This window comes from Taeniopygia guttata, chromosome 1, assembly GCF_048771995.1.
Source record: "Taeniopygia guttata chromosome 1, bTaeGut7.mat, whole genome shotgun sequence".
Lineage (NCBI taxonomy): Eukaryota > Metazoa > Chordata > Aves > Passeriformes > Estrildidae > Taeniopygia > Taeniopygia guttata.
In genome coordinates this window covers 3,967,577-3,979,653 of record NC_133024.1, presented here as the reverse complement: position 1 = coordinate 3,979,653, position 12,077 = coordinate 3,967,577, and the positions used below count along the sequence as shown (strand labels likewise).

Sequence of the window (12,077 nt, the reverse complement as noted above, 5' to 3'; positions counted from 1 at the left end):
AATTATAACAATTCTCTCGTTACACAGCCCTTACTTAAGTTTGCTTTAAATGCTTAGACAAAATACACTAAACCCAAAGACAGACATCCTGAAGATGTGCTAATACCCAAGGTAAAATCAGCCTAAATGGAAATAGAAGTCAAATGACAACCCACCACCACATGGCTTTCCCCCTGCACTTAAACCCTTAAAGTATATCAGGATAGTGGAGAATGTCACTCATCTCCTAACAGAATATGTAAGGGGAAGATGGTCCAGGATTTTCCCACAGGTTTTTCAGGGATGGGTGCTGTACAAGCCTGGCTCCTGAGGCCGTGCCAGATAAATCTGTGTTCTGTTCTTCCCTTTCCTCCTTATGGCAGCTCCAGTTTGGGTCACCCTGGGGAATAGTGGGAGGTTGTGCCCAGCCATCCTGCAGGTCCCACTGTTCCCTGTACCTGCTGCTGGATGTGCCACCTGCCTCACTGGCTCTGTCACAGGACTGGGTTCCACAGACTGGGCAGGGGACAAAACCATGGTGTGGGAATCCAGGGCATCCCTCTGGCTGCCCTGGAAGGTCTAGGACCCTGGCAGGGGTCAGGAACCCCCCTGGACAGAGCCCCCAGAGACACTGTCTGTGATCTCTGTCCATGGAAAAGAGTTTTCAATCTTACAGGATGAATTACCAGCTCTGAGTGTTTGATATAAGTAATAATTAAGTGTGGCACGGGTGCAAAAGTAAAATTTTAGGATTCTAGATAAGGGGTCCAAATGGGACAAGATGGAGGAAATTGGGTGTGTCTTGTCATTTTTCTCCTTCTTCATGCCCTCCATGTTTCACTGTGGTGTTGGCATTTTTCTGTTGGTTTAGGCTGGGGACACACTGTCCAACGTAGGTGACAGATATTGGCACGTTATTGTAAATCCAGCACAGGTAGTTTGTGGTATTTAATGTTTGTACCATCCCACTGAGGGCAGAGCCCCACACGCTGCCCTGCAGGACAGAGCTGCGGCAGGGCAGCAGAACATGTTAGAGATAAACAGAATAAACAACCTGGAAACCAGCACAGACCAATTATGGCTTCTGCTTTGGCAGCGGGGCTGACAGACAGAGACTTTCTGCAATCTCAGAATCATCAATACCTACAGATTCTGACACCATGGGAGGGCTCTGGATCACCTGGCTCTTTGTGCAGGCTGCAAACTGCTGGGAGAGCTTTTGGTACCTGAGCTCAGTGCAAAGAAAGTAAAGCACCTGGGTACTTCAGATTCAGAGCTCTGCATCTCTCCATCTGCCCAGCTGGTGGTCAGTGGAATCTGCTCTTTAACCAGAAGCCAAAGCTTCACAGGGCAGCACACCAGCTGATGGTAGGAGGTAAACTGAAAAGCAAATAAACACAGGTATTTTGGGAATGTGAGCAGTTTGAAAATGCTGTTTTACAGGAGCTGAGCCATGTAAAGTCTGCTGTCTTATGCACATGTCCTTGTCTACGCTGGTCCCCACAGAGCTCGTGTCCCTGTCCCACCATGCTGCTCTTGGAGCTTGGGTGCCCCTTTTCCACAGAACCCCAACAGGGCTCTTTGCTCTGGGTTGCACCCCTGTGGCCACAACACCACACGTTTCCCATGAAATTCCCACTGACTGATGTAGGATTAGGCCCACAGGAAGCAATAAAATATGCTTGCTGATCCCACAGTATCACAGGAAATTAACATATGACAATATTTAGCACGTTGTTTTAATAAATTCTAATTTTGTACTGTAGTTTAAAGACCACTGTAAAATCTGAGATAGGAAGCTGGGGGTAGTCTGGCTTCTTTGTCATAATGCCTTGTTTACACGTTCCTTTTTTTTTTTCCTTCTTTTTACTACTGAAACGTTAAAGCACTCAAGGGGAAGCATCTCAATGCTGGTGAGCAACAACCTTCTTTTTGGTTGCAAACTCCTCATCCTGCAAACTAGAAACCTGTTCTAAACAAAAAGAGAAATGCACTATTTCAGTGATACACATTGCTAACAGGACATAAATTACTAAGCAACATGAAATGGGGACACAAATGTAGCCCAAAGGAGCCGAGTGATTAATGCATAAAAAGAGAGGAGGAATGATAGCAGATCCTCATTAGACTTAGAAACAGTTTGTCGTTAGTGTATTTTTTTAAACTTCAGAATTTTAATGGAAGAAAAATGTTTATTTATGCCTCCAATCTCCTCTTTAGTTAACGGAGGCTTCAGGTTCCCCCTCCCCCTTCATTTCTGGAGAGGCTGCCAAGTTTTCCCAGAGCTAAAAGCAACAACTTTCTGTTAAACGTTACTTCATGCTTCTGGTATTAATCTAATAGGAGGCTGGATGGGGAGGAGGGGGAAGCTGCAATGAAAGCTGATTTCCTGCCATGCACTGGGAAATCCATAGAAAATTCAGATCTAACACTAATTTTAACAGCTGGATGACTTGCTTTGGCTTTTACTTGCCATAGGAGCATACAACTGCGTAGGGGTTTTTTGGTTATAAAAACAGATGTCAAGCAAAAGGCAAAATAAAAAGGAGGCTTGCATTTGTAAATGCCCCAATTAAAACATCCTTTTCCACTACTCTAGAAATAACAACAAATTTTGCAAATTGTCTCTTATTTCTGTTAACATTTCTAATATGAATATTCATGGAAAGAGAAAACATCCAAGGAGAATTGTCTTGCTAATAAGCATTTCAACAAATATTTACTTGGGAAGTGCTCCAGAGACCACTTTGAAAAGGGCATTAGTGAGTTTGAGAATCACACAATAGAGACATTTAAATAATTCTCCTTGATGGAGATGAAAAAATCATAATAAAACCAGTAGATTGTGAACACTCAAAATATAAGTGAGCAAAAACTGTCCTGTAGCAGTCCTGGCTGTAGACAACATACAGCACAGAACTGTTAGCAGCACATCTCTCAGGCTTGACTAGTCTGTTAATAATTGTTTGGAGAGCAATGGCCACAAACATAATCCTTTATCTTGACTACTTAAAATAATGGCTGTTTTCTTCTTTCTGGAGCTTGTTGCTCCACCTGTTTCTTACACACCATATGGCTCAAATCATGACATATTGCACAAGATTATTTTTTACATCGATGCAAAGAAAGCTTAATACAGTGCACATGCTGAAACTGAATGCTGTTTTGCAGATGAAGCAGGGCTATAACTTGTTTGTGTGCACAAGCTATAGGACCCTTACCACAGATTATATTGATTATAAAGCTTTACCTGCCTGCTGATGCATGCAATCAGCAGAACATGGCAGCTGGTTTTGATGTCCCTAGCTGCAGCCAGCTGCTGGGTTGAAAGTGTTAAATCACCCTTTTCATCAGTGCCAGGCTTGCATTAGGCAAACTGGAGGACTCTCAGGAGCAGCAATGCCTGAGAAATCCCAGCAGCCAACACCCAAACCATGAAGTTATGCTGTGTGAGCAGAGAGGCTTCTCGAGGGGCAGATAAGCACAGGGCTGGAACATTTGATAGTCTGAAGTACTGATGGGCAGGAGAGACGAGGAATGAGAGTCTGGAAAACCAGAGAATGAGAAAAGTTCCTGTGGATATCACATTAGAAAGAACTTTTAACAGATGAAGCTGCTTAGGGTGTTGAAAAAGCAGAGACCTCTAAAAAGAAAATTGTTTCCAGTTTCTTTATTTTGTGTTCCTAAACCCCAGGACATTATGCATAGTTTTTAAGTCAACAGGACTATTGCCATTGCTCTCTCTGTACTCCAAAAATTCCAGCTGGTATCAGGTTTTCCTTGTAATGGAAACAAGCTGGCAGAACTTCAAAGTCTAGATAACAGTTTATACAAAGAAAGGACAGGAACAGTTAGTTATACTTCCCTATTAATATTATTCCCATATTTCACCTCTCAATTTTTTTTTGTAAAAGTTGGATAGAATTTGGCAATGAAATGGTGTCACTTGTGTCTGGTCAAAGCTCAGGAAGAGAATGTCAAAATGTAGCTATACTGGAATTTGTTTGGGAAAGGTTATCTGAGAGCTCAACTAAATATGCCATGACCAGGGGCTATGAGCACCATGAAATCCTTGATCTCAGTAGGACAGCTTTTAAATGGCTAAGAAACTGAAATGGAAATTTGAAAAGTAGGGATCTATGAGTATCCTATTTCTCTACTGGAAAGCACAGAAATCATGCAATCCTGATAAACACTAAGACAGTATGAACCCTCCAAAGAACGTGGAGGAAACGGAGTGAAAAAATGTTGAGTAAGTGAAAATATAATTTTAAAATAAATTTGCCTTTGATTAACAAATCCAGTTCAAACAATTCCATCTGAGTCTTATTCTAAGTTTTTACCACAGTCAGATTGTAGCTTCAGTTTCAAAACTCTCCATTTTTACTTATCTGAAAAAAATGTTTCTCTTTTAAAAGTACTAAAGTACTACAGTCCCTCATTTATTTTCTTCCTTCTTTTCTTCATTCCTGATCATATGCAACAGCAGAAATGACCTTTGTTGGCTTTCTCTGGGCTGGCAAGAAGCCCAAAGATCCAGCTGATAAAAACCTCAAGTCAGCAATTCCAGCGTGAAGAATGTCCTTTCCAGAGCCCCCGTTTCACAGGATCCCTGTCACAGAACATCTCAGCAGCTCCACACAGAAGAGCCTTGCATTGCCCTCCATTCCAAGGTGAATTTTCCTTGTTCTGGGTTTGTACACTGAGCTCTGGGGGAGGCTGATGCGACAGCAGCGATCCCAAACAAAGCTCCCACCACTGGCTCCAAGGAACTGCAAGGAAAGCCCAGTGGGCCAGCGCCCTCCCAGCCCTCACTACATCTGAAACAGAGCATCCTGTACTCAGAGGGAAGCAGCCTGAGTGAGCCTAGACACAGCAGGGTCAGCAAAAGGTCCCTGAGTTAAATACACATGTGCTGCTGTAATCCTCATCCACTACTGGATCATTGAGCTTGCACCAATATTTCTAATTTCTAACACAAAAGTTGCTGGTTCACAGTGGGCAGCACTCAGAAAAACAAATACTGTGAACAAACTTGAGGGTCTATCTCATGCTTTAGTTGAATTTTGATTTTTTTGTTTCCCCAAAGAAATTAAATTATTTTTGAGGAAGCAAAGAACACAATAAATAAAGGCTTCATTGGGCTGCACAGTGATCTGAACTACAGCTTTGCAGCACAGAAGTGGTTCGTCCTGCAATCACACCGCTTCATTTAATATAAAAATAAGCACTTATTTCTCATGCAGTTTTCTTTCCTGAGCCTTTCTTTAGTGGACACAACAAGTGAACACTGTGCTTTTTGTTCTTTCTCCTCCCCTTTCCTCAGTGGTCCTTTGGTATTTACCTCCTCTCATTTTGGATTTCCTGTCTGTACCCTAGGGAAAGGATTTTCCTGTGAGAAACAAATGTCACATTGCAGATCTTTTTGGATGTCTATAGTTCAAGCCTATCCTCCATGTGAAGCAAAGCTGTCATCTACCTGCTACCAGAAAAGTACTGCTCTCAGATTATTTGTTTTCCTGAATAATTTAATTTTGAACAAGCTCTATAGAATCAATTTTTCTGATCACGAACAGAGCTGCTATTTCCATTCTTTTAAATTAAGGTGGATGCAACTGTTTTGGGTAAGTGAAAACCTAAAGTGGGTTAAATCTCAAAATTCAAACCAAACATCATTTTGGAAATATATATACATACATACTTTCTGTAGGGTCCTGTGTAGCACATATGTTTTGGTTACTGCATTTAATGTTTTGCTCTGAGAGGAGGAGAAAAAGCAAGTGAGAGTACTCTGCATTTCTTCTGCACATATACAGAGAGCAGGGCACAGTGACTCTCGTAGAAGCATTCAGATATGGTGATATTAAACACACACAGCTGTTCCTGAAATTGCAGAAGGTGGTTCTGCATAAGGGAAGAAATATTCCTGGCAATTCACACCTAATTATTCGTGGAAATAAAAGTCACCAGCAGGACAAGAGAAGGGAAAAAAGCTCTGCATTTGAGCAGCAGAAGTCCCAAAAGATGTATCTGCTGACAGCTGAGACCCAAAACTTTATTCCCCTCAAACACAAATCAGAGCTTTTCATTTATTCCAGTGATAAAGTGATACCAAAAAGCCTTTAGCCTCTGGGCTGGATCACGTCCAAGGCTGCTGAGCCTTGGGTGACTTGCTGACAGGCTTTGGAAGAGAGATGCCACCTCTCTTCTCTGGCTCTGGAGAGGCAAGAAGACACACCACAATTGTGCTGTGAAGTCAGAAAAGTAGTTTTTGGCAGCTCCCTGGGAATTATGTTTACATACATGCATGCTCAAGTGCGAGGTACAAGTCCTATACTAAGCATTTGTCATACCAGCAGGGTGCCAAAGTAGGGCTAAGGAGTGGGGTAGGATATTTTGCTTAATGCATTTTCATTTAGAGGTCTTCACGGTGTTTGGTGCTTGGGATATTGAAAATACCTTAGATTTCTTTGCTATCCTCTTGTGTATGTGATAAATGTGGCTGGATTGCAATGGCCCCGCTGTGGCAAACAGCAATCTGTGACTTTGAATGGTTGTGCTGTACAACTTGAAGCTGTTGCAGAGCACTGGGGAGGGTTTTGTGGCTTGTGGTGCATGCAGAATGGGGGATTTGTAGACCTTCTGGGTCTAACCCCTGTGCTTGTGAGGCATTGGATTGGATGACCATGGTGGCTAATTCCATGTACAGTGCACGATACCTCACACTGCTCACTGTTTTAAGATAAATAATTACCTTTGTTGTATCCTCACTTAGAAAATTGACTAAAAACTTCTTTAATGCACATGAAAGAACATCTAGATGGTGAACTGTGGGTAATGCATTCTGGAAAGCTCAGGAAAGCCAGCACTCCTGCCAGTGAATCTCCAGAGAGCTAACTGAGGTTCAGAAGAATGCAGCAGAATCATGTGCAGCCTTGCTTCAGTCTTACCTTGAACACATTTGCTTTTCATTTTCTTCAATGTCAGCGTAAGAAAAATCTAAATCTACACTTAGTGATCGTTCATGGGACTAATGAAAGGCAGATGCAGACAGTGCTTTAATAAAAGTCAGACTGGGTTGCAGGGGAAATTGCGTGGAGCTTGCAGACATTTTCAAACCAGAGGAACTATCTGTGAAAGGCACAGTTCAGAGAGTCTTGAACTTTGTCTCACAAATTCATAACGTTAGAAATCTCTTAAGGTCAGGCATATAAATAGACAGTCAAAAGCCTTATTTTTTCAAATAAAGACACAAGGGACAACCTTTCTGTCACAGCAGACAACCCATTCACATGCTAAATCTAGTCAACAGAACAAACAATGTGCAAAAAAACCTAAGCAGTGAGGCAAGTGAATAACCAAGGAAAGATTGTTCAAGGGAGAGACCATGCTGGACACTCTAGTAATCAAAGAGTAAAACTGAACTGTGATCATGCTGACTGTACAGTAAAGAAAAAAAGCAAACCTCCAGGTGCAACTCTCACCTTACCAAATTCAACTCTGTAACAAGTAAATACTGCTATGTGCAGAGTTCCAATAGAATTGATTTAGGCTAGGTAGGTCTGGTTCGTGTTTTATTTTGACCTGGCCCTTTCCTTCTAATTTATATATCCCACACTGGAATCTGAAGTTGCATTCCAAATAAAAGGTTCACTTGCTTAACTACATTTAAAAGCTGAGATACCTGCTTCTTTGGCACTAAAATAATGAAGAGATCTATCAGAGCACTGTCATGTTCTGTCTGGCCAATTGTGCCAGCAGCTCTCTGGCCACAGAGAGCAGGCACAGACTTTCCCAGGCATTTTCCTGGGGAAGGCTGTGAGAAGATCAGAGGAAAGAATGAGAAACAATTGTTACCTCAGTGAGTTTGTGGGCTTTACATCAGGCAAGTCCTTGAGGGCTCTCATACCTCCACTTGTTGCACCTGCTGTTGTACACATGTAGAATGTGTCATGGAGATTTGCTTACCAAAAAGTGATTTCTTAATTGGACACAGGTGTTTGGATTGATTGACCAATTAGGTCAAAGCTGTATGAGGCTGGCTGTAAGGATTACTGAGTTTCTTAATAAGATATTATAGTATAAGATGATATAATAAAGCAATTGATCAATCTTCTACAATCATAGAATCAATGCTAATTATTACCCAACTAGAGGCCTGAGGCAACAGTCAATACTTTTGCATCACTTACCTCGTGCAGTTGAACTTCAGAGCAGATAACACCTTGCTTTCCTGAAGCTCCATATGCCTGACTTCCGAAAACTCAGCTTTTACTCAGAGAGAAGTATTTATTTGGCTGTGACTTTCTTTATGCCTTCTCTGCATGCTGCCCTCTTGTCTTTCTGGTTTCTCTTCCACATGAACAGTATTCAGCCACCTGCATGTTAATTCAGCCTGCTGTCAAACCCTCCACCTACACAACACTTTCTTAAACAGCTTTGTACATACCCTCATTTTTGGGGTGGTGGCTCCTATTGTTTCAGCTATCTATTCCCTAAAGCCTAATTGCACTCTGCAGTTGATTTAAATGAACAGTGGTTGTTACACCCACTACCTTCAGCAACTGCCAGCATCACAAGATACTCAATTTTAGTACCCAAGCAAGCCACTGTGTTTATGTTCCTCAGAACTACTCAGCAGGACACCAACCATGGATTACAAGTTTGCTCAGATACACAATTCTCTTCCCAGGGAACTTCTAGAGCTGCAGGCCACCTTCCTCTGCATTCTTACAGTAATGAAACCCTGTATTTAAATGCAGTGAATCCCTTTTTTTGAGAGAACTAGACTCTGAATACTACAGGAAAAGGACCTGTTCCACTCTACCTCTTGCTCTATAAATCATTTTCCTATCCCCGGCAAAAGCTATTTTCCAGTTAAGTTTGCCAACAGGCTGTCTGCTGAAAGATCTGGATTTTGCCTTAACTGTAGATTCATAACTTTGTGAAACACAACTCTACTCATTTCAAAATTAACCTGTATTGTCAGCTAGCCCTAATGTGGTAAGATACATAGCATTCTAGCACAGCCAGAATAAAGAAACGTTTACCCTTCAGTCAAAACTGTCTTTTATGAAATGAGTAGAAGCTGGCTTCATTCTCTGGAAAGCTCTTGACATTGGGACACCCATGTTCAAGTTCCTGCTTTGTTTATCTTAGTGGGTTTGGAGTAAAAACCTCTGGTCCAACTTGGGCAGAACTTTTAAGTGGGATCCTGCATCAGGTCAGTGCCTGATACCACAAAACAAATATTCATTAATTAAAACATCCTGTTAGCATCCAAAAACAAACATTAGTGCAACTAAGTTAACAAGAAAAATATATGTGTAAAAAAGAACATTTCAAACAGTTCTCTTTTCACTCCAGCTTTGAATAAATAAATTTCAGACTTTCAATACTGCTGAGGAGCAAGCATTGTACTCCAGCAGTAACAGAACTGCAGCACTGGTAGCAATGGGGTTTGGGCAGAAACCTTTAAGATTCCATTGTTCATAGGGTATTTTCAGACTTTTGGATGATTCTTCAAATACGAGTCTCCTAGAAGCCAAATTGTGCCAGCTTCTCTCCCCAGCTTGTCCAGGTTTCTTGACTGCTTTTGCTTCCTGGGCAGAAGCTGACACCTGATGGGACAAAGACTGATGGGGCAAAGGCTGCTGCCCCTTGCAGGGCTGCCCAAAGCACAGGAAGGTGCTCTGAGTGAGCAGCCAGCTCTCCTTCCTGATCCTCCACCCTGATCCTGCCCTCTGCAACCATCCCCTTCAGCTTCTGAGTGCTCAGCTCCACCTTGGGCCACTTCCAAGGCTGAGGAACAATCCTCCTTCACCTAATGACACCAGCCTGGCCTAGAGCGGGGATGTCCTTTCTCTGACCCATTTGACAGAGGAAATTTATCCGCTTTGGAGCTTTTCCACTTTAAACAGAGGCTTGCTTCAATGCTGCTTGCCAAGACCTGCTCCACGGACCACACAAAGGAGCACAGTGTCATGGAAATAAATGAGCCACCTCCTTGGAATTCTTCAGCCTGGCAGTCATGCCCTGGCAGGAGCCTCACTTGGCACCTATTTTTGTCAACCAACAGGTCATAACCTGGAGGCAGCATGCTGTTGCAAACAAGCAGTTCATAGGAACAAAGAGAAGTGAATGCACGGGCAGGCTCTGGAAATCCCATGGAAGTTTTACCTGATGAATGACAAGCAGATTGCAAAAACACTTAGATACTTCTGGGAAGTACCTGATCCTGTAACTGCTCCATCCCAGGAAATTGCCTCATCACTAGGCAAGGCAGTCATGCTACCTCTGGCTTTTTGCTCTGTGGCTTGATGAGTCTTCCCTTTCTGGCAAAATCATGACTTCACATCCACAGGTGAGGTGAAGAGCCTCTTTGTCAATTCTTTAACTGGAAAAGCCAATTATCCTGCACAGGGGGTGTAAGTTCGAGTTGCCTCAGGAAGGGGAGAAAGCTGATGCTGAACTGATTCTCCTTCCTGGATGAGAGATGGGCACTGATACAACTCCGAAGAGAACAGCAAATCCCCCAGTATACAAAGTGACAATGCAAGTGAATCCTGATTTCAAATAATCCCTTATTGCAAAGTTGTGAGCATGCAGTCAGCTTGGGAGAGCACAGGAATTTTTGGCACATTTTTGTTCTTGTCAACAGCCGCTTTCCTGGGCTGTTTTCTCTCTCCAGTAGGCTATGGCTAGCAGCCCCATTTTGGACACCTGGACCAGCACTTGGAAATGCAGCCCAAGCACTCAGTTTTTAAATGTTAGACATGTTGCAACTCCATGTTCCTATTCTGCTGTTGTCCAGAATGGCATGTGATGCAGGGTAGGCCCACAGAGGAATCACACAGGTGACTGACAGCTGCGAATTTTCTGATTTTCAAGCACTCAGTTCTCTTTTAATGAGATTCTAAAAACACACTTAGATATGTTTCTAAAAGACAGTTTTAAAAAGTGTGGAAATCATATCACATAGAAATTTCAGAACTTAGAGTGATCCCCTGATGTCCAGGGTTGATGGCAAAGTATGTGTCACATGCCTGTCTTAACGCATGAGGTACTAATTTCCCAAGCTAAGTTGAGAGGCACTCAGTGATATTCAATCTGTAAAATTCAGCATGAGCCATATATCCACTTTCTGAATAGTCCATGCTTGACTTTTGGAATTCATGATGTCCAAAACAGTCAAATGGAACCCTTAACATATATATTTTTAAAGTAGCCTTGAATGCACACATTTGTATCTGCTCTTTCCGTAACAATACAACACTCCTCAAGGAATGGCTGACAGAGCATGGATGCTTCTGTAATGGGCAGTCTGGGAGAGAGTGAGCTTCTGCAATGCTCAAGAGGAGACAACAAAACTGGCTGTTCAACTCAGCTGGCTTGTCAACACCTTGTCCCCGTAATTAGCTGTGCCCTCTGCAACCTCTCATTACACCGGCTGACCTAAGAAACACCAACATCTCCTCACACCTCAAAAGCGCAGAGTCCCGCTCAAGAAGTGCCATGAGCTCACCTTCACAAGACGTGGTAATCCTCAACCTGAATGACTCCTCAAGTTCAGCTGCCACTCTCCAAAAAGCAGGGTCAGGACCCAGGACTTCATCGATGAAGACACATTAAACCCTGTCCAGCTCCGAGCACACACACCGAGGCTGCTGAAGGCAGGATAACCATACAGCCAGAGCCAAGTCACACTGATATTGTGTGCAGCCTATTTGGAGGATTGGCCTCCATTAGCATATAAATGAAGTGGTACACGCAGTCGCAGCTTGCCAGAAAATGAGACAAAATAATCTCCCCAGTTTGGCAGCTCTCTAGAGCATTTAGTTTGTGAATGAAGAGCCAGGCACACTTTGAAGCCAAGCTGGGCCCACAGCTTACAGCCAGTTGACTTTATGTGGCAAAAACAGAGAAGTCATGAAGGAGACTGATGCTTTTCCTGCTCTTAAACTTAGTTTCTGTTACAGGAAAGTGACTTTACAGATACTCATCACCGTTCCAGAAGACTGATAGCATTTCACCTACTGCATCCACGGGCCCAGATGAGCTGTGGTATGACCCTCCTGCTGCAGGCTTCTGGCCATTAA

The 12,077-nt window shown here is 42.8% G+C and overlaps 1 protein-coding gene across 2 annotated transcripts in view; it reads right to left on the bottom strand.

Annotated features, from left to right (window-relative positions):
• PHLDB2 (pleckstrin homology like domain family B member 2) overlaps nucleotides 1-11,525 on the bottom strand; it is a 79,380-nt gene extending 67,855 nt beyond the window's left edge. The window contains exon 1 of one of the 2 annotated variants that reach the window (XM_072916883.1): nucleotides 11,504-11,525. The gene's annotated coding sequence lies outside the window, so the exon portion shown is untranslated. Of the gene's footprint in view, nucleotides 1-8,171; nucleotides 8,273-11,503 lie in introns of those variants that run through there. The other variant, XM_072916846.1, reaches the window with a different exon arrangement.
• Nucleotides 11,526-12,077: the final 552 nt, after the last annotated feature.